Source organism: Chelonia mydas, chromosome 4, assembly GCF_015237465.2.
Source record: "Chelonia mydas isolate rCheMyd1 chromosome 4, rCheMyd1.pri.v2, whole genome shotgun sequence".
NCBI classification, from domain to species: domain Eukaryota; kingdom Metazoa; phylum Chordata; order Testudines; family Cheloniidae; genus Chelonia; species Chelonia mydas.
The window spans coordinates 72740750-72764997 of NC_057852.1; positions in this window are offsets into that span (position 1 = coordinate 72740750).

The window sequence follows — 24248 nt, forward strand, 5'->3', positions numbered from 1 at the left end:
TTCAGAGTGTCCCCATGGAGCTGGGCTCAGGACTTTACAGGGGCAGTACATCTGGGCTCCCAAATCTAGCCTTCCCTTGTGCAGCAGATATTGGGCCCTAGACTAGACTTTATTTTAACAGTTTTTGTATACTATATGTATACATACACACTGAGCGCTTTTGAAAATGCCTACCCATAATGTTGACTTAACTCTACTCCCATCAAAGTACATGAGGGCCAGCGCTGACCACTTCTGAAAATCCAACGCTGTGTACTCATAGCTATATAGATATAGAATACCCACTCTGTTATATATATTTATGCATGGGAAAATACAAATATCTTTGTCCTTATATATTTAAAAGCTATGGCATTTTATTCTGGATAATAAAACGAAGGGAAAAACTTGACTTAATTCACAAGCTACTGCTAGGACGTTGTAAATTTACTGAAAGTAGAGGATTGTACCTATTCCAATGAAAAAATTGACATTGATACAAAAGTTAGTCATTACTGGAGCAAAATACAGACTGGGTGTGTTCCCACCCCCACCCCCCCACCAGACACAGGCTCATTTTCTACAGAGCTATTGACACAACATTTGTGCTGCAGCTGTATGTAACTTCATCCAATTGATAGTTTTTTCATGTATTGCCACTCAGCTCATGAGGAAAAGGTAGAATAATAAAAAAGGATATTAGCAAACTTTGACATTAAAAATCAACATATTAAACTGCAACCAATTCCCTTACAGTTTAATTAGAAATACACACTTTTCCCCAAATCAAAAGTTATCCTAACTTACCATTTCAAGCTAATCCATTTACGCTAATTTACTAAGAACTGACACTTGGCTTAGTTGGCATAACACTTGTAAAATAATATATGTTTGGTTAAAAAGGAGGTTAATGAGGAAAGTTTATTACTTATTGGAAAACCATCTGAATTCATAGCCACATGTATTCATACAAATTATGTGACATCAGAAATAAATTCAAGGAATTTTTTAATGGATTTCCTGTGTTGTTTATATTTGTTTGGTCTATTTATTCCATAAACAACACTCACCAGAAATCAAACTGCAAAAAAGTGTTGATTTTCCTTTGCAAATTACTAATAGCAGTATTCATTTTCAGTGTGTGACAGTGGATATTGCAATAGATACCTTATCTATGGAACAATAAATAGAATAAAGCAAAAGATGTGAATGGCACAAGGATTAATTTTATTAAATAAAATGAATCCTATTACTTTCCTAATCTTGTTATTGACTTCAAAAGATACAGAACTGGAACCTTTATATTGCATGCATTGGATTTTACAGAACAATATTTATTATGAACAGATTTCATTACCAGCTTATATTACAGTTACTGGGACATCTGCAATACCAAACATAGTGGAATTTGTGATTTTTTTAAAAAAAATACAAAATTGTGAATTTAAAAACACACAAAATGACATTAATTTGAAAAAAGCTACAATGTAAGCCAAGGAATATAGGACTTTGAATTTCCCTTTTAAGATTTACAAGGGGAACGTGTCATATTTTTTAGTTTTTAAATGTTAAAGCAATTCTGCATTTTTCACAATTGGTATAAAAATTGTTCATGTTTATTAATAACCTTAAAACATCACCTCTTGGTTTTGTCATTTTTCAAAAGAAGTTATTCAGTTATTAATGGTCTTTCCTTAACTTGCTAGGCCTGATTCTACAGTCCTTTATTTTCTCACTGATGCTAATGGGAGTTTTACCAAGTAAGGACAACAGTATATTAGACCTTCCATCTCCACTCACATGTACAGCATTCGGTGATTCTTTTCAATCTCCTTGGGTGCATGTTATTTTAGTATGAACATCCAAGAAGTGTCTGGACATTACACAGTACATAAAAGCTACCAGCACCAGAACATATGGAGCCTATAGTAGGTAGCATCACCATGAGGGCAATACCGTGATCCTTTGATGCAACCCAGTTTTTAGATGTGTTGTTTCTTTAGTCATCTCAGCTGTTGGATCTAATAGCAAACCTGTAAAACAAAAGGAAAAAGGATTGTGTTGGATTTTCAAGAGTGCACACTATAGGCCTAACTCTGCTCCCATTGAAATCAATGGTAAAGCTCCTGTTGGCTTCAATGAGAGCAGAGTTAGGCCAATGATGAACACTTTTGAAAATCCCAGTACTGATAAGTAAATTACATTTATGTTTCAAGATGAAATATATGGAAATCACTTCCTCCTTCATTTACCTACCTAGGATGTTTCTTTAGCAGAGGGTGAAGCTAAATGCAGTTTATGTAGAACAAGTGGAACTTTATTAAGCCCTTTGGACTGCTCTGTCCATGTGGCTGAGCTGCTTCTAGTCTAACTCCTGGGGTTCCCTGTTTTCCTGGTGTCATGTCAATAATAATTCCCGCAGGAAGCGTGTATCAGAGGGTAGCCATGTTAGTCTGTATCCACAAAAACAACAAGGAGTCCAATGACACCTTAAAGACTAACAGATTTATTAGGGCATAAGCTTTCGTGGGTAAAAAACCACTTCTTCAGATGCATGGAGTGAAAATTACAGATGCAGGCATTATTATACTGACACATGAAGAGAAGGATAAGTCCTTGTGAGGTAACTCCCTTCTCTTCGTGTGTCAGTATAATAATGCCTGCATCTGTAATTTTCACTCCATGCATCTGAAGAAGTGTTTTTTTACCCACGAAAGCTTATGCCCAAATAAATCTGTTAGTCTTTAAGGTATCACTGCACTCCAGGGAGCATGGGCACTCTGACTCCAGTTCCTCTGATCATGTTACATGTTCACTATTTTACAAATATTTTAACATTGAAAAGAGATGATTGACTCCTCAATCCCCACCCCATGTCTCTTTGAGATTGCTAGCACATAGCTGAGTTGGAGTCTTGTCTTTACTACTGACTCAGCTGGTTGCATAGTCTTTGAGATAGTTTGGTTTGTTCAATAGAGGACCACAGTGGGAGTGACCTATCTCTGTCTTCCTGTCTCTGAGTCCAGCATACTCTCTGGGGGTCGGCAGCCAGATGGTTGTTTCTGTTCTGTGATGATCTCTGTAGGCTTACTTTCAATGGTGTGTTGGCTGGCTTGTAAGTGCCTCCTGTTTGTTGGGATCATTTGCCATGGCACCCCTCATAACTTCACTAGTTCTGAGCTGGACTGTTTTGATAACCTTGTGATGGGGTATTCCTGTGAGCCAAAAGTGCTAAGAAAGGGTCTGAACCAGAAGAAACAGCTATGTAGCAGTCTCTTACCTGGTTTCACAGCTGATTCCACCTTACTGTAACTCTGCAGGTATGTTGGGGAGGCGTATAGTTGTCCAACTCCTATATGAGTGAAAATTTCCTGAATTCTTCTGAGGCAAATTGGGGTCTGTTGTCAGTGAATACAATGTGAAGAATGCCATATCTCACAAAGTGGCCTTTAGTTTGCCAATCACTGACTTGCTCCTTGTCAGGCAGGGCATCAACACCCCCACAAAAGTTGAATACTAGCCCACTGTAATCAAGTACTGCTTTTCCTTGAAGGTAAAGAAATCTGCTCCCACATTTTCCAATAGTCCCATTGTTAGATTGCATCTGAGCTCTTATGGGTGTGTTTGAATCCAATTCACCCTTTGGAATTACATAAGAGCAGCCATACTGGATCAGACCCATGGTCCATCTAGGATCATATCCTGTCTCTGACAGTGGCTAGATGCTTCCAAGGCAATGAACAGAACAGGGCCATTTCAAGTGATCCATCTCCTGTCATCCAGTCCCAGCTTCTGGCAGTCGGAGGCTTAGGGACACCCAGAGCATAGGGTTCCATCCCTGACCACCTTGGCTAATAGCCATTGATCGATGTATACTCCATGAATATATCTAATTTATTTTAACCCAGTTATACTTTTGGCCCAGAACAATCTCAAACCAAGATCTATTGACACATTACAGCCAAGAGGATCTGAGCACCATCATTGCCAGGAGGCATTGGAGATGGATCGGTCATGTGCTTCTGATGGAAACTGATTCCATCATCAGAGTAGCAATAAGATGGACACCTGAAAGCAAGTGAAAACGAGGCTGCCCGAAAACAACATGGCGAAGAGCTGTGAAAGCCTAGTTCTTGTGCTAAAGTGAAGGGGTAAATAACACTTTCCTATTCACTGTGCAAGAGGCCCTTCTATCAAACTGAAATTGCACGGAGCATTTCCCTATTAACATTGTTGCAGACACTGAGGTTTGCATTTTCCCTTGTTGTTCTCCAGTTCTGACAGCCTGAACCTGATATGTTCTTGGACTCAAGGAGAGAGTCATAACATCATCACTACTGTCTGATACGTCATCCCTCTCTTGTAAAGGTCTGACAGTCTTTCTGGGACCTTCCTCTGCTCTTGCATGCACTCCTAAATGGTTCAGCTTGCCATATTCCTTGCAATGCTGTGCTAGTGAGTTTACTTCTTTATCTGCTCATATTCCCCCACATTAAATGCATCTCATTATGGGTATGGAACCTTGGCCAATTGTTCTCCTTTGCCTCTTACCTCCAGAGTGCCTCCTCATGTTGGGATGTGGTATTCTAGGGTTTCTGCACTCCAGCACCCCTTTTATCCATCCTGATTCCACAACAATCTGCTGCTTCCGTGGCCTACCTCTCTGACCAGGTTGCATCTCAATTCATTCCCCTTCCAGGGGAAACCAAAAAGTCCAAAGAACAAGCCAGAAGTCTAATGGCCTATAAGCTCTCCCTCATTCTCTGTCTTGAACTCAGAGTTCTTGGCCTCTTTTACTCTTAATGCCTGTGCTTTCCCTCTTGGTCCGCAGGAGAGATAGGGGAAGCCAGGCCTGCCCTCTCTTTTGGGTTCCACCCCAGAGAGCCTTTTTAGGAGGCTAAGGACTGTTTCTTCCACCACTTCCCTAAGCTGCTCCTACCTTCACTCTTCTTGTTGGCATCTTCATCAGATCTGTTGGCTTTGCTATCCTAAAGTTTAACATAACCCAGTCACTGTCCAATTTTAAACAAAGTGTGGGGCTTGGCATACAGACACCACAGCCTGCTTAGTACCATGGCAAATCCACCATTAAAAATCCTTTAACCTTTTATTAAAGATACAGAAAAGCAGAACCAGTTGGAATGTAAAGTGTTAAGTAAGGCTTTTATTTTAACAACATCCCTTGTTCCCTTTCCCATTAGCTGGACAGAGTATTTAGAAGGAGCCTCCTTTCCCCCACCCCCTTCTTTGACAGTCATTTAGATGGTAATAATTATCCTTTTTGGAGAAAAGAGAAGACATTAATTGAAATAGGCTGGAACTGCTGTTATTGCTGTTGTTGTAAAAGTTAAAGTCCAATCTCGTTTCCGAGAAGACAAAACAAGACAGACACACAGAAGGGGAAAGGGAAAAAACCCAGCAAAGATAGAAACTTCAGCTTCTATTTCAGGAGTTGATTTTCCCTTGCAACATCACTGCTAGAAAAACACAGGCACCTCACAGGGTCTTCTCAGCCATTCTGAGACCTGGCAAACTTGTACCAGTATCAGGCTGTTTAGGGCATTTCTTTCAGTTGCTTACAGCAGTGCTGCAAAAATATACAGTCTTAGCCAGCTAAGAGCTAATAGACTCTTATTAGACAGAAGGAAAAAGGAGAGGGATAGAAAAGAGAAGAACTAAGTTGGGGAAGGAAAAGGACACATTGGGAAGGAGATGGGGGAGGAGGGAAAGAAGCAATGTCTCGCATTCCACATGCTATTTGGGGACTAGCTGGAGCCAGTGTCTATGAAGGTGTCATCTGGGCCTCCCTCTGGCGCGGTCTGGTCAGGGCACCTCTCAATATTAGGATGAAGAAGGTACAAGGCCCTACGAGATGGTGGGGGCAGAAGCCATGATGATGAAGCTTGCTCCAGTAGCCAGTTTTTCTTCCCCAAAGTCTTTCTATTAGGAACCCACAAGGGAGTGATGGGTGGAATAGCCCATCCCCTCATTATTTTGTCCTTGAACTAGGCCTACTTTCAGACACAACAAGTTTGGTTTACTGATTTCTGGTTCCACACGATTCATGTTTATCTAGCATGATCTTAACACAGTCCTTGAATTATATCAGTAGGCCTTTTCGTTTGGACTAATTTAGTGTGTCTTGCTTTTGCACCTTTTCCCACCAACATTTGTTGTTGTAGGTTATAATGACATCTTTTGACCTTACATTCATGTTTTACAGTTGAGCTCAAAATTAGGGTGTCCCTCTGTCTGGAGTGGCTCACCACTGTGTTGATGCCCCACCCCAAACTGGTGATATATTCTATTATTTAGATTTCATCAAGCCAGTAACACTTGTGAACTCCTGGATCACTATACCAGTCTTACTATGGAGTCAGACAGTCCCGTTAGCCTATCTTGCCACTCAGACAAGCTGAACTTTGTGATTAAAAGTTATTAAAACCAAAAATCATACCACATCAGGTTTCTCCCAGTCCCAAGAGACCAATCACTTACCCTAGGTCAATTGGTACTCCAGACCTAAATCAGGGAGCCTGTCAAGTCCCCAAAATTGCAGGTAGCAGCAAGTGTGCATAAGGCTGTACATAGGGGGTCTTTCCCCTCCCCTTCGCACTGGTCTTTACTGAAAAACCTGCGTCATTCCACAGTCTTATTCTGCTTTGGGGAACAATAGTTCCTCATGGCTCTTAGGGCTGCTGTTAGGCTTGAGGCAGATATATAGTGAGCTTGGTGGTGAGCTTCAAAGTGCTGCAAGGTAAAGTAACAGTTTTCCTTTCCTGCTGTTGTCATCTCCTGCAGGTCTGTGTACTTCTCAAACTCCTCCGTCCCCTTGGCCACAGTCCAAGTCTAGCAGCTGGTAGCGTGACCACATGGTTTGTGTATGACCAAGTTCCATGGCTCACACTACCAGCTGCTGGACTTCAAAGAACTCACAGCTTAGTTGCTGCCACCACGTTTCATTAGCAAAGAGTGATGCTGAATGCAAGTTAAGTTGACTAAGTGAACTTCATTAAATCCAGTGCACTTCTTTTCCCACGTGGCTGAACTGCTTCCAGCCTAAAGCCCCACATTCCTCGTTTTCCTGGTGGCCCATCAACAACAGCCCCTCCACGGGCCATCTGACTCCAATTCCGCTGATAATGATACAAAGTGTTTCTGGATTTTGAGTTTGCCTTGCAAGCCAAGGACACCATAACAATTTAAGAGCCCAGTTTTCCAACCACTTCTGCACATGCTGAACTTTAAGCATAAGTAGTCCCAGTGAAGTGATTGGGACTCTTCACGTGCTTAAAGTGAAGCACATGCATAAGCGTGGGATCAAGGTCTAAGACCCCAATCCTACAAAGGATCTGTAAGCATGGAAATTTACTCCCACGTGCAGTCCCATTGACTTCAATCATTACTGTGTGAAACAAAGGAATGTTAATCCTGCCTTAAGGGCAAACCTCAATGCAACCTTAACTATGGAGTCATTAGGGCTGCTGCAGTAACTTTAAACTTGAAATTCACTCTTTGGATCCTATTGTCCCTCATCAGTGACTGAAACTGCTATCTCCATTTGTAAAGTCAACAGGATCCAGAGCATTCTTTTAAAACTCCTTCACTGTCCAATTCTGCTGTGGGAGATTTCACACTTACTTAATTAGGACTGGAAGACAGACACTATGCATGTGTGTATGGATGGATGAGAGTGTGTAGATATAACTTTTATATCTATAACTGTCTAGCTGTACCCAGGCACACGGTATAGATTAACTAACATGTTACTAGAACTCATCAGGAAAACTGCATCCAAACAAAAAGTCCAATACGGAAAAGGATGTTAACAGATCTCATTGTCTAAGATTTTATTCTGCACATGGATTAATCTGATCACAGGATATGATGCTTATATTGTGTTCTTTCCCTGCTGGCATTCTGTACTTATGGGGAAAAAAACAGTTTTTAAATGTGAAACAACTAAGCTGATACTTGAAATTGTACAAACCAAGAAAACTTGGTTGTGATCTTTGTCATTAAACGGGTATTTGGAAGCTTGTGATAGCTTGTATTTTAAATTATAATATAGGGTGCAAGAGGTGATTAGGGCCATCAGACTCTCCTATTAGTAGGGCCCTACCAAATTCATGGCTGTGAAAAACATGTCCCGGATCATGAAATCTGGTCCCCCTGTGAAATCTGGTCTTCTGTGTATTTTTACCCGCTACTATACAGATTTCATGGGGGAAACCAGTGTTTCTCAAACTGGGAGTCCCAACCCAAAAGTGGTTAGTGGGGGAGTTGCAAGCTTATTGTAGGAGGGTCATGGTATTGCCAACTTTACTTGTGCACTGCCTTCAGAGTTGGGTGGTTGGAGAATGGCAGCTGCTGGCCAGGCGCCAAGCTCTGAAGGCAACAGCACAGAAGTAAGGGTGGCAATACTATACCATGATGGCGGCACTGCCTTCAGAGCTGCGCCAGCAGTCGCTGCTCTCTGGCTGCCCAGCTCTGAAGGCAGTGCCGCCAGCATCAGCGCAGAAGCAAGGGTGGCAATAACGTGACACCCCTACAATAACCTTGTAACCCCAACACAACACTCTTTTGGGTCAGGACATCTGCCAGTTACACCACCATGAAATTTCAGATTTAAATATCTGAAATCATTACATTTATGATTTTTAAAATCCTATGACCATGAAATTGACCAAAATGGACCCTGAATTTGGTAGGGCCCTACCTACTAGATACAGCCTCAAATAAATTCTTCTCTACAGAAATGTAATACAGGAAGAACCAACCCTGTTCCTCCAGTGTATAATACACTCAAGCGACATCAGAATGACATCAATTGCTGGAAATGGCCCAACTTGATTATCATACACATTGTAAGGAGAGTGATCACTTTAGATAAGCTATTACCAGCAGGAGAGTGGGGTGGGGAGAGAGAAAACCTTTTGTAGTGGTAAACACCCATTTTTTCATGCTTTGTGTGTATAAAAAGATCTTCTATACTTTCCACAGTATGCGTCCGATGAAGTGAGCTGTAGCTCACGAAAGCTTATGCTCAAATAAATTGGTTAGTCTCTAAGGTGCCACAAGTACTCCTTTTCTTTTATCAGATAAACTCATCACCTTATAACTATTACTAATATATGGATATGTACTCCTTAATATACAATTTTAATCCCTTGGGGGCACCATTTCTTATGCTGTCTGGTATGTTTGCTTCATTTTCCTTCTTCCTGCCTTTTATTAACACATGGCTAAATCCCCCAGTCTAAATGTGCTCACTATGGATCCACTCCTACAAGGGATGGAGTCCACGAGCCTGGTTCATTTCTTACTTACACTAATTCTGCTAGTGTAATGGTGTTGACTTTGCTGGAGTCACTTCTGCTTGACACCAGCATAAATGAGAGGAGAATCAGTCCCAATAATTTCACTGGAAGTAAAAATAATTTAGTACCATATAGGACATGCACAGCGCACTGTAGATGGTGTCATACTGTAGTAGGTTAATTTAGGAATCTGTGGTTATAGGGCTTGGGCAATTTATGGATCAGTGTACATGTTTCAAAATGATAAGCCTAAGTCTTGTATCAAAGCAGACTAAAAATCATTCCACAAAAAAACCCCACTTCTCAGGGTGAAGGACACAAGATAAACTGCGTTAAATAGATCAGACACCCCAAAATTGAAGGAAATGCTAGGAGTCTGATAATGACGTCACTAGAAAAGCCAGAGCAACAACGCATAAGAACAGTGTTCTGCTGTGTCAGCATTAACTGCTTACTGTACAATACCTAAACAACTGGAGATAATATTGGAGATTATGATAATACTTAGCATTTATACAGCTCTTTTCATTCTCCTGCCTGCTTGCGGTTCCACCTCACTCAGGTCTCTCTCAGTCCTTTTTAAGTGGCCCGGGGTGTCCATTAAGCTAGTACCTAGTAACTTCAGGGGGCTCCCTGTTTATCATGCAAAAACAATAAATTTGCTGGTAAATCTGACTTCTAGTTTTTGGATAGTGCAGAGATTAGAATAAAGATTTGAAACAAATAGTGAAAATCGCTACAAATGTATTGCCCCAAAGGCGAAATGCCAAGTTGGTTGGCACATACTCTAAAACTGTTTTGGCTAAAATTGAGTATCACAGGTCTGGAACACTTATTGAAATTGCAGTAAGTGCAATATAGTACTAGTTTCAATGGTACTACTCTGTGAGGAAGAGGCCCAATTTTTGCTGGTCATTTCTTCCAAAATTGGGGCTCCTTTCTGTTCTCTTTGAAGTCAATGGCAAAACTCCCATTGGCTCCTGTGGAGGGAGTAGGATGAGGCCCCTGTGGAAGATTTTAGTGAAGCAGAAGAAAACATTTTTCCTTGTAAATGATTTTTCTATTAATACAGAAACATAAAGAAACCTCTTCAAAGCTATAACTTTAAACATTTTAATGTCCTGCCAAACCTCATCAATCCACTATAGAATCACTGAATCCTGTTCTGAAAATCTCTTAATGTTTAATAAAAAATGACATAGACTATCAAAGAATTGCTGGCTATGCCTTTTTCTGCATATTAAGATCCATAACATTTTTACAAGGATTTTTTAAATGAGAAAAGTCTTTTAAAAGTCAAGACAATTCTGTTCATTATGAATGATTACAAATTGTGTGGTTAATTTTACAGAGGGCAGGTTAATATTCTGGACACGAAATGTATTGACCGTAATTCTAAGTTTCTTGCCTTCCTTTCATTTGTCTCCTAAGAACTCCTATATTGAGTGACTGTAGATATTCCAGGAAACTGCTAGAGTAAAGAGATGAGATTTGCATTTTCAGTATCAATCCCAGACTTTTAGAATATTTACTTGAATATATTTGACAAGCTATGTATCCTATATAGAGGGAAGATTTTATTCAAATTGCTTTTAGTTAAGGATTCTGGGCCCTATTCGCCATTCCTTAGTCAAGTCAAACTCCTATTTGCTTCAGTGGCCTGTAATGGAGTGCAGGTTCTGCATTTATTTTAGGTTATATCAAGGAATATAGCTATTGTCTCAAAGGCCCCCTATGGTGCAAACACTTACACAGGTGCTTATCTTTAATCAGGTGAACAATATCAATGCCTTCAGAGGGACATTCACTGCTGGAAGTGACAGCATATGTGGAGGAGTTGTTGGAATATTGGGGCCTCAGATCAAAGACAATGGTGGGGTTTCTAGTGATCTATTCCAACTACCATATCTCAGACTTATAGCAAAACAAATACACCGGATTTCCTTTTCAATACACTTAGGGTCACTATAAAAGTTCATTGAAATACTGGTGCTTTTACGATGTCAGTATGGTTTCCCAGTTCCATACTGAAATGCAACTTTCATCTTTATGTTTCTACAAGAGGAATTTCTGAAGTAATTTTATTTGTGACCATTCAAACTGGGGGTTCTTGTTCCACTTGTTCCAGTTGGAACCCCAAAATCAGTTTCTTACCACAGTCCATCCTAATCCTGCAATGGATTGTGGATCATGACAAGTAATGGGGGGTCATATATTAGTGGTGACTGGGGGTGCCGGTGGGACTGTTGCTGTGGGATAGGTGGTGGGTGCTGTGGATAGGGATGGTTGCTAGGGCCTAGGATTAGGTCTCCTGGGTTTGCTAGAGCTGGGTATAGGGCTACCAGGTTCCATCAGGAGCTGGTGGGGCATGGAGTGCTGGCTGCTGGTCCAGATGCTGGTGTTGCATGTCAGGCTGGTTGAGGATGCTGGGTTTGGGGGCCGATGCTAGCTTGAGGACTGGCTGATGCTGCTGACTGCTGGGTGGGGGCTAGTACTGGGTCAAGATGGAGACTGGTTAAATCCAAAGGGATCCAACAAGGTAATAAGTCACCACGTTTGATGATTATTACCGGTTGATAATCTGTCCTCTCCATTGACTGGGTCTTCACTGTTGATATGTATGTCCCGGAGAGGGAGAAAGTAAACTGGCAACTTCCTCCCCACATTCCCCTGCTAATGTTTTTGCTGAAGGGGTTTCTCTCTCTCACTCTCTCTCTCTCTCCTGTCTGTGAACAGCCCTGCTACCGTGTCACTGTATTTAGAGCCCTCTCCCCTCCCATTGTAAAGGGACGGGTGGGGGTGGGACAGAAAAACACTGAGAAACACGTCTTGGTAGAAAAGGCTTTTGAGCTTACCATGTGTGTTCCACATTGCCTGTCACGCACCCTTTGATGTTTTTCTGAACGTAAAGTCATTGGGCCGGATCCAGTTCCCAGTGAAATCCATTACACAACTCCCGTCGACTACAGCGGGAGCAGGATCGAGCCGACCTTAACCACCCCAGACGTTAAAACGACGAGGCAAGCCAAGCGTTCAGCGCCCGTTGTCCCACCGCTCTGCACACTGGCAGCATCAGCTGGGCCTGAGACGCCTTCCTCATGACCAGCCCCCTCCTCCGGTTTCTTCGCGATCCGATAGAGTCTTATGAGAGAGAGAAGCTTTCCCATGCTCCTTGCTTCAAACGCAGCTGTTTCCTCTTTAATTGAAAGGTGGTGAGGTTGGGGGCTGAAATATTATTACCTGGACTCTCTGCTTTCCAGGCTGCTCAGGGGATTTTACTTTATTGACTCTAGCAGGGATGTAGCTGAGCAGACCTGGTTCAAGAGTTGGTGCTGCCAAGGGGATCTAAGTGTTTTCCCAAAGGGGATGTAGCTGAAATATTTGCGAAGCTTTCTTGGGCTAAATCCTAAGCTGTTGATTTAGGAACTTAGATAGGAAATACAGCCCCCATCTCCACACTGAAAGGCCTCTTTAAAAACCTTCGACTCGCTATTGGGAACGCGCCCCACAGCCTGCAACCACAAACTCGCTGGGATTTCCACCTTCGGCTCTGAACGGCCCTGTCTGCTTTGCTTTGTGGCTGTAGTTGGCTTTTCATGTAAGAAATCTACAGGGGGAAAAGGTTCTTTTTATTATGTGTCCAATTCAGCATTGGAACAGACGATCTAGTAAATTTACACTGTGATCTTTGGGGAGGTTGTTAAAATGGACATACGACTTTTTTCACTCCTAAGCTTGGATTTGTGAGCGCACTGTAGGCGGAAAAAGCTAGTGAATGAAGACGTAGCCTATTTACTCTTATTTAAAAGCGTGTTGAAAACAACTACTTTGTAGCACATTTTTGTGAATTTTGCAAACTATAATTTTAAACGACATCTAGTTACGAGTGGCAATGGAATGCTTTCCAAAAAAAAAAAATCCAGAGTAAAAAGTTTTCTTCATCACCATTTTCATGTGTAATGCACTGCACAAGAAACCATCTAATTACACAATCTATTTACCTGTTACAAATATGTTTGTTCCCCACTCATCTCTCCACTGAAATGTTGCTATTTATAATAACTTTGGGCCATTTCCTTCAGTCCCTACTCAGGCAAACGTCAGGCAGACTTCTACAGATTTCTTGCCTGAATAAAAACGTCAAGAGCGGGCCTTCACACCAGTGTGAGAAAGTAAATAGGGCCCATTTATCCCCCTACCAAATCAATAGCAAAACTTCCATTGTCTCACTAACAAATAACCTTCAGTCCTATATTCCGCACACATGTGAAAATCCCACGGGAGTTTTGAGTGAATAATCCTGCTCATAAACTGTGTATTTTATTAAATTGGGTTTTTAACATTAAACAGCCTCCTTCCATGCAATGGGGTTTTAAACTACCTTGTTTGGAAATCCTGACCGCCTCAAGCAATATATGGGTTGCAGATTAAACCCCACTTGTGTTCAGAATCCAAATCCTGTTGCAGTCTTTCAAGTGATTTCAGCGGTCTTTGGATCCGGCCCAAATGTATGAAGAGGTTTTGGGAAACCTGGCGAAATCGTTTCATGTATTCGATAAAGTTCTGTAAAGCGACCATAAAATTCCTGAATAAAAATACACCTTAAAAAAGTATATAACCTCAGCTAGGCACTATGCCCCGGGGAAATGTGATTTATGAATATACTTACTTACGAATGTCTGAAGTTTTGTTATAGTCATGTTGGTCCCACTTCCTAATGTAATGTAGGCATTTAAAATCCACCTCAGGATGCGCCAGCACGTCTGTAGGGTCCGATCCTCCCATTGAAGTCCACGGGATTTCTGCTTTCCGTGGGAAAAGGCCTGCACAGTAGCTCCGTCCTGAAACTGAAGTTTAATTTTCTCTTCTCTCGCCTAAGCACCCCAGTAAGTAGAAGGAACATCCGGTTTGCAAACGTAATTCTTTGATCTGTTTCAAAGAGATGCGTAGAATTTTGGTGGGTGTCACCGCTGGGCCGTGAGCTCCATTTTTAATTCTCTTACCATATTGGTTTGGAGCAATATTCAGCCCAGAGATTTGCTTTGTCACAGGCCCCCGAGGCTCCCAAAACAACAGTCCTTGTTGCATCCTTTCCTAATTACGAATAATGTGTACAGCTGTTTGGATTCAGGCCGCACGATTAAGACCAAGCCCACCAGTTCACAATCGAGGGACAAGGCTGGACAAACCTCTGTATTTTAAGTGTTTTGTTTGGTTATTTTCTAGAGCAAAAAAGAGTAGCATCTCTGATCACAAGATGTCTTCAATATGCGCACACTTTATGCCCTACAAATCTCACAGGTCTTAAAAAGTCACACGCAATGGAACTAATTAGAATAAGGAAATGGTTAATTCCAATTTATTGATTACAAAATAATTCAAAGGAAAGGAGTCTAATAGAGTAAGAATCTAGGAAGGAGCTAAGCAAGGCAAAGGTCATGTGCTTCTGATGCTTGTTTCAGGGTAAAGACAAGGGCGGAAATTCACCTCGCCATAGAAGAAAAGGAGTACGTGTGGCACCTTAGAGACTAACCAATTTATTTGAGCATAAGCTTTCCTGAGCTACAGCTCACTTCATCGGATGCATACTGTGGAAAGTGTAGAAGATCTTTTTATACACACAAAGCATGAAAAAATACCTCCCTCCACCCCACTCTCCTGCTGAAACTCGCCATAGAAGGGTGTCGTTTCTGGATGTTCAAAGTTACAGTGTGTATAAAAACAAGCCAGAAGATAAAAATACGCATTGACTGATGGGCGCAGTCATTTGGGAATACATATTGGAGCATTTTGGATACTTACTGAACATCTGCAGATTTTCAGATTAGACAGAACATTTGTTCCTATGATTTCATGTTATTTATCCCAGAAAATTATATTACTGCTCTGTATGTTCAGATTCCGAGGGGTTTTCTTTTTCTTTTTTTTACTATTCTAACAGTTATCAAAGTATTTGATACTTTAAATAATAATCTGTAACATTCACTGTAAAAATAATACGTTTGACGGATCAGATGCTGTTTTTATTACAATTCATCTTTGCTGTGTTCCTTTTTAATCCATATCTTATTTCACTTTTTAAAAACTTGTTCGGCAGCAGATGGGAGGAATTCATCTTTTGTGCAGGTCTTCGTGGCTGGTGCAAACATGCGTAGAACTCTACAAATAAATTCAACTGCTCTGAACTGGAGTTCATATGTAAATATGGGATGCCATGCAGTAAAGACTGGATAAGCTTTTGACAGTGTACACTTTATATCTGTCCTTCCACGATCTCTGGTTTAGGCCTGAAGCAAAGCGAGACATTGCATTTGAAAAGTGATCCTCCATAATTGGGGCTTGACCTTTGAAGAAATGAAAGAGGTAAGATTTCACTTAGTGGAGAGACATAATGGTACCTAGCCAATTGATACAGATCTCTCTATGGGTGGAACACGGCGGTTACAGTAGCACTTTGAAAAGCAGGGAATTATTGGTCACTACACAGGTTTTCATGGATGAATAACGAAATAATTAGAAATGCAAAATTATTCGGTTTATAATAAGTGCCGTCCAATTAGATACCCGCTGCATGTCACTCGGCGGATCTGAGGATTTAAGTTTGATTTCACAGAGGGCAAATATCATATTAAAGCAATAAGGGGAAAGAGAGGGAAGGGATGAGGGGAAGTATTTGGAGTTGTGAAGTGTAAATAAAATGCGGTTCGATGGGTTGAAAATGAAAAAGTGGGGTCTATTTCACTGAGCTGTGCAATGTTATCGCTGGGAACAAGTGTTATATTGCCCACCGCCTCCTTAAGTGAGGCAAACCTCCCTCTGGGCCAAATCCTGCTGGGTTTACTCTGGAGATTAATCCCAATTGCTGGAGTAAAACAAGCATAATTTCCCGGAGGTTTCAGGGGAAGGTTTGCCCGACTAAGGGCCACAGGGTCTAGGCTGAAATTCCCCTCTTATTTATGCTTTAACAATTATTTTGTTTTACGACTTTAAGGAGAACCTGAGAGTGCAATTAGACCCTCATCCAAAGCCCACTGAAGTCAATGGAAAGACTCCTATTGGCTTTGGATCAGGCCCAAATCGAGGGTTTTCCCCAACTCCAGCCAGTCCTTAGTAATGGTGAGTTCATGTTAAATATGAACAATTTTTTCCAGCTATTACTGAGAGGTTGTTACAGTCTTCTTGTGTGACCCCGGGGCAGTCACTGAGCCGCTTTGTACCTCAGTTCCCTGTCTATACAATGAGGATAGTAGCATTTTCCTACCTCACAGGGGTATTGTGAGGACAACTACATCTCAGATTGCGAGGTTCTCACATACTAAGGTGATGGGGGCTCTATAATTACCTACGATAGATAGAAGTTCTATGGCCCATTGATGAAATCCTCCGGGCAGCTAATGGAAGGTTTGGAGTGGGACCTGCCCCATAATCTGATTGTTTGGGACTTGGGGGCGGGGGGTCCTGTTTTCTGTTTGGTTTTTGTATTGTTTTGTTGTAGTAACCCTGGTACTTTAAAAAGGGGAAATTCTAAAGGAGTGGGCATATGCTTCTTTTCTCATCTAGACATAGCTCAGGGCTTTTGAGGCACTGTAACAATCAAAATGTAATCGCTAGTATGTAGGAGTAAGGTGTTTTGTAGCAGGGCTGCAGTTCAGCTGAGAGTTGGTTCAGCTTGGTTAATGGGCGTTTTGGATGCCAGATGGTAACTGAACATCGCACCTGCATATTATAGTGCAGGTAACAGAACAACCACTGTTACGGTTGTCAATGTCCATGTATGTGTGTGTCTTGGGGAGGGGGGGTGTAAATCTTCACTGTGAAATTAGGCAAACTAGGCAATTGTCGCATGCTCCTAAAGACGTTAGCATCCTAAAAAAATGACCTGTAACCGGTTCTTTAGGGGCTTGCCAGATCCTGCATTTTCTGCGCACTCAAAAGTTGTCCTCACTGGGAAGAAATGCAAGATCGGGACGTAGGTGTACTCCTGACTGATATAGGAAAAACGTAAACCAAATGTCGAAACTCTTAGCAATAGAGTGCTATGCAAGGCGCTTTTTTTTATTAGTGTTCAGGTTTCCTTTCCTATCACAAGTGTTTTTAATGGACTATGAATGTAGAGCTTACAAATATTTCCAAACTCCTTTAAAATTTTACAGGATCAATACTGACAAAATTGTGCTTAGAAATGACCGTGAAAAGTCTTGAAGTGTACTATTCTCTTAGTCATGTTTATTAAACTGAAACCTTAAAACAATAACCAAAATTTCTCTCTCTCACGCACACATGCACTTGCCCTGTTATGAATAAATCCATATAATACTGTAAAATAGCTAATCAACCAGAAATGTGCATCTCATCATGTTTCTAGTGATTATTGACTGGACGGCCAATTTTAGGACTTCCCCAAACGCACACAAACGTTACATAAAGGAGGCTGAACACTTCTGGTCATTTTAAGAAATCAAATAAAGTCAGATCTAGAGATTTTTTTGTTCTGTTTTTTAATCGTCTAACAAACTGAAGGGGTTTGACCAGAGCTGGAAATCACTCAAGCGATGATGGGTGGAGGACTGTGATTCCGAGAAAGTGTTTGTGTATGTGTGTCTGTAGGGGGTGGTGATGGTGGTGGAGGGGTATTGTGTGGATGACTAAGGGAGGGAAGGCAGAAATCAATGGAGCTATGGCCAGTTACACCAGCTGAGGATCTGCCCCAGGATATGCTCGAATGGGCCATTATCTGGGCCTTGTGCATAATGCTAGTGCTTAGAACCATGGGTTGAAATTCCAATATTTTATTTCAGGTTAGACCCAACAGCCCGAGATTCAAGTACATGTATTTACCTAAAGCTTTTGGGTCCAGAAATATGGTGGACAATCGTACCTCGTGCATCTGTATTCTGAACTTCTAATTGTGAGTACTGCAAAACCGCCCCTTCCACCCATCTCCCTAAACAAACAGGTGAGAAAAAAACCTTCCTTCTCAAAGACGGTATTTTAACAATCTGCCTTCAGCCAAACGCTTTGCTAACCACTGGGAAGGCAGGGCAGGGGCCATACGATTGCACTTGGTGTAACTGAGGGCCAGGGTTCTTTAGCTTTTTGTTCTAAAACTGTCCTATGAGGGCGGGAGATTTTGCTACAGAATGAAATATCTTGTTTCCATTTAATACATGATCTGAATGAGCAGGGTGAGGTGTGTGCAAGTGTAGCAGAGCATCGAGTATCCTCTACTGGGTATGATTTCACATTAATAATGAAAGGGGTACAGTATTATATTGAGAAGTTTATATTCCTTTGCACTAACCTTTCAGTGAAAGTGCCATTATCAGTTAGCTTCATCCAAACCCCTTTGTCAGTAAGAAACTCAGTCATATTTATCTCGCCTTCCAAAAGTCTTCGGACTTGTTTTCTATCCAGATGCAAGGATCAGTGTCGAAAATGACTGTTTTCCTTTCAAGGGAATAGTGCTAAACCAACAAGGTTGAAAATACACGCGAAGATGTGACCTCTGCAAAACCTGACAGGCTAAACAGGTACATGGAAAATCTAGGGCTCTGTTCTGTTTCATTTAAGTTAATGGCAAAGCTGCTCTTGATTTCATTGCAACAGCATCAGGCCACACCCCAGTTCCTTTTCCAGTGCTTCACGCTCAAGGATGAAGGAAAACCCTAGACCAAACCTATAAAATATAAGGTGTGTTAGTTTCCATGCAGCTCTGCAACTCCATTTACTGTTTGTTGCATCCAAATCTCCTTTGATCGGTCTCTGTCCTGTCCTCCCCTCCCCGACTATTCCCTGCAGCTGCTGCTGGCACAGAGGTGCTGACTGCACGCGGGATGTCGCATAGCTGACCCAGATCTGCTTTTTAAAGCCAAATGGCTGGCATCTGAACTATTAAACTGGTGCAGCTCTGAAAGCGGTCCCAAACTTTTCCCGAAAAAGATGTACCCACGAGCAGTGACAGAAGTAGGCCTGATGTGTGGACTGAAGCGGGAAGAATCTGAGGAATTTCCAGCGGTGGGGCGATTCCTTATTCAGTCCTGGACACAGCTACATGTGCTAAAATCCAAACCTCCACCGAACGGGTCTTATTAATCGGGAGTGAACGAGGCGCTGGGCTGGCTGACTCACTGAAGGGAGGTACCTGTGTGGCTGGAAGCATCTAGCTGTTTCCAAGGCGTGAATTCCTAACAGGGTGTGAAGAGTAATATGAATTTGACATAGTATGGGAAAGTGGAGGTTTTCCAAGACAGGCAGGTTGAAGCATCCCTTCCCATTTGCAGACAGACACCTTGCTCCTTCCCCGCCTACGGACTCCAGGGGGGAAGGTGCAGTTGAAGGCCCTGGTAGGTGCAAGAATGCCAATATTAAGGTGTAATCCTGGCCAGGAAAGGGCTAATTTCCACGCTATGATTTTATATCGGGAGTGAGACGAGGGGAAACGAAATCTGAGCTGGTTTGTGCACTTATGAATGACTCCCGCAAATGAGCGGGATTTTCCAAGCATCCTGACCGGGATTTAGCTAAAGCTGCAGGTTTGATCATTTTCGGGATCGGGACTTCTGATATTAATACCCCGGAAACGACTTTCTAAAATGCACAGTTAGAGCAGACAGCACACATGTCAGGAGAAAGGGGATGGGGGAGGCAAAGGAACCCGATTTTTCAGGGGCTCAGTATTAATACGGGTCCTGATTTTTTACACTAACGACACCCTAAACGTTATTAAGCTTAGTGGCAGACAAATCGGGCTTTTAACTTCCTCCTTCATTTCAATATATCAGAAGCCTGAACTCCATCTTGCAGAAAGTTAATTAAAACCACCATCCAAAAGAAAATGATTCAGAGCTATCTGGAGCTCGGAACTAATGACCCCAAGCAGCTCCTGGGAATAGCCAAGCAGAAGCAGATATCCAGAGCCAGTTCCTTCCCTACCCGGAGGAATCCGGATAGGATGGTGGAAAATATGGTCGTTGTGTTTTACGCCGCGCTAGAAGTAGTAGAAAAACTTCTGTTTATTGCCAGTGATCCTGGAACAAAGAACGTGCCCCTTAGTGGAAATGGACCGCTCGTTAGACTGAGTTCTTAAAAGCAAACACCGCCAAAGCCCGATTCAAAATTCGGAGTCAACTTGAACTGTTTTGAGAGTCAGAGAGAAATCGATGATCAGATAATGACGGTGCTGAGCGAAGTGAAGACGAAACCTCATGACAATAAATTCTTTAAGAAGGAAAATCCTTTGCCTATATTGATGTACATTTAGTGTGGGTTGCAGCTGAACCACATAATTATGTGCTTTTTTTGGCCGGAAACCGTGTATTTTGGTTTGAGGCTGGTGTTTTGTACAATTATATCATTTTATATCTGGAAAATATGTCATCAGTTTCTGGAAACAGCATATTAATCTTCATTACAACCCCAGTGATATGTCATTAGAAAGGGCGAGAGAGAGAGGAAGGCAGTTTTTGTGTGTGTTTAGTAATAAACCTTATGCTTATAAATGAAGTTTCCGTGGGCGTGATTAATCTGTTTATATAAAGTTATGTCATTGAGATCTTTAAACCACTGATACCCACTGTATACTGTAAAATCGGACTCTCCCCGGGTAATTAAGAGCTCTTTGCTTTGTAATTCAGGTGGGAACACCAACTTGTCCACAAATGTGAAGACGTCCAGTGACTAGGTCCCGAACAGTTAATTGTATTTGTTGCTACATTCCCCCACAATCCCTGGTTCCTGAGGCTGAATCCCTCGCCCCCAGGCTCCATCCTCCACCCTGTCCACATCTGTGCCCCTGTCAAGAATCGCTTCTCCTTCCCTTGTCCAGACGTGCTAGATTGCCTTGTTACCGACTCATTGCCTTTCCCCTCGCTTTGAAAGCGTCACTTTAAGGTTGGATGGCAAGATATTATGTAAGGCGTTTCCATGTAGAAATATGTCCTTCCAATTGCGAAAAAATCACCCCCAAACCCTAAAATCACATCGAAATCATCACGGATGCAAATGGATAAACACCAGTTCTGATCAGAACAAAAGAAATAAAACGTGGGCGTACCCAAATCAGTGGTTTATCACCTTTCCTCCTCCTCTCTAGCCACTCTCCGGTTATGCTCTTTAAAAGATTTGCTTTGTGAAACTACATGTATTTAGAAAGTTAGAACAGTCCGAAATACAAACGCCAGATAAATATTTCAAATATGCTCGAATGTAATTAGCCATTAACACTGTTTTAATTAAACGGAGATTTGCATTACAGATATGGTCACCCCCGAGTGATTATTACAATCCATAAATTATAATTACATTGAAAGTCTCTCTCCGGAGGGCAATTAATGGCAAATTTCTCCACGGTTTTAATCTAAATCCTGTTGCCAAACAGTTTCCCTTGCCTAGTTTTCCCAGTAGAAAGAAGACAGTGGATGGCGCCCGAGTTCACTGAAGTTAACCTGCCGGCTGCTTCTGAGCCCTGCATAGCACTAGTAGGCAGACAGCATGCACTGTGCAGAGCCCACAGCAAAACATGGTCCAGCTGGAGCTGCAGGAGACAAATTTCACTTTATTGGTTTCCCAACAGTACAAAATCCAAATAAAATGGCTGCGTGTTTCAGAGCTGACGCCTTCGGTACACCCCTTTCCCTCTGTTTGTTTTTCTCTGTACGGTAGTGGTGACATCTGAAAAGCTAAGAATGTAGTTCCCAGTCAGCCAAAGAAATTGGTGGATTTTCCAATTTTTGAGCAATTACAGTCCGACAAACATGCGATTGAACATTACCCGCTGCAGTCGGATGTATTTTATCTAATGTAGCGAGCTAGAGGCTCATTAATATGGGCTAAGGTATTAGTTTCTGATCTTTTCTGCATTATAATGAAACTTTGTTTCCACTAGGTTAACCAGAGCTTGTGATTACACAAACCCCAAACCTTGGTCTCTCTCTCCTAATGTAGTTAGATATTAAAGCGTTTCTAGTATGCACAAGACCAACATTACTCAATGCAAGCAGTTAAAAAAGCAGATCAAATGTTGCTTACCTGTTTCCTTCTGCAACATAAAAATGAACTCTTTTTAAAAAATACTCCTTCGATTTTTTTCTAAATGCCATTCGTAAAAAATAATAATGGGTCAGTCCCGCTTGGTGTGGGTTTGTTTGGGATGGGTTTGTCTCAATAATTTCACTAAATAACATTTCAGAGCAATCTCCTTTCTATCTAGGTCTCTTTCGAACAAATTGAAACACACACAAGGGAGCCGCTTACATGACTTTTGCTCTTAAAAATATCATGGAAACCCGGACAAGATTTCTGGCTCAATGAGCAACTCTGGGCATTCACAAGGTGGAAAAATAAACAGTCTCCTGTCTCTTTCTTTAGCTGCTACATCAGTAAACCGCTTTCTGCGCGTAAGAGACTCCGTTTAAACAAGGGGAAAGATTGCCACCCCCAACCCTTATCCAGGTACAGTTAAAAATAATTGTCCATGTTAAGAGACACAAAACCACGTTACATGCAAAACAACCTTCCTTCAAAGCCCGCCAATGGTCACACGATTCATTAGGTTACTTAATCCTAATAACCTTGCTAGTATCAGTCTCAGTGACCCAGCCCATTAAAACACCACCAGTGAAGCCCCATAAAACAGGCCAGGGGAATGTCCAACATATGAACACATTTATTAGCATTAAGTTGGGGAGATAACATTGCTCGGACTCCCCTGCAGTCTGCAGGTTGTGGGAACGAAAGCCCTGCAGTTCAATCACTGGACACCCAGACGTGCGGGCGAGAAAGGGCAGCGGCACGGCCAGCCGTTGACATCCCAGTTAGCGAGTCTTGCCCTCACATTCCTGGGAAGCACATTCCTGGTTCTTGTCGCTTCCTTGCCTGGTCCGGCCTTGGGGGTGCCGCCCGGATCCACATGGAAAAGCGCCCCGCTTCCCGGCGGCGATTGCGGGGCAGCGGAGGGTAAAACGCCGTTTCATGCCGGGGGGAAGGGAATCAGTCAAACAATAGCTACGTTTGTGGGGAGCAATTTTTCCTGTGTGCCTCTGACTAAAACATAGACTAGCCACCGGCAGCCAGAACAAAATCAAATGCACCATGTCACGCGGCGATGGTAAAAGAGAGTTAACGACTAAACACGTGCCCTTTTACCAAAACGTGTTAATGGAAAATTTCAAAAGTAGCCTGCCTGGAAGAGTCCCTTCGGGGGCAGGGAGGGGGAAGAAGCCGTATTATTTAATTCCCCACATGGTCGACACGATAAGATGCCTTTTCGGTGCGCCTGTCATGGAAGCGGTCTCTGTACTGAATGACACTCGTGTTGCTATGGTATTTGTGGTCATTTTAAAGCAAAGTCACCCACGCACTTAGCACCGGCAACCGAGATGAGCCAGGAGATGCTTGTAGGCCGCTCTGTGCCGGCCCCTATGCAGTACAGCCCACGATTCATTTAGGCGGGGCATCCTGATGACAGTCTTCCTTGCCGGTGCCCCCACGGCTCCCGCCGGAGCCAGGGACCCCAGGATCAGCCCCTGCATGGGCTGCGTTCCCCCTTTAGCTTGGTTGAGCTTCGATGTCTGAAGTTAGGTAAGGCACTGGAAAGATACACAATCTTCCTCAACACCTTTGACGTGCAACCTTAGAACAGACGCTGTGTTTGTCCGCTACCGGCACAATTATATATGTTAGACACATGCCTGTGCTATTTTATAGTAAGGCAAAAGCTGGCTTGCAACGGCCCACCTCCCCCCCCCCCAAAAAAAAATAGTAAAGGCAGTACCATGGTTTCCAGCTATGAAGGCTCCAAAGCTGCAGGCCCCAAAAAGCACAACTCCCATTGAGTGCAACGCGGGATCAGGGCCGAGCGCAAGATACCAAGAATAAAGCCAAGAGCATATTTAAACGAAGGTAACCGAAGTGTGTAGAACTTCGCCACTACAATAGCAGCGAGTTCAATGT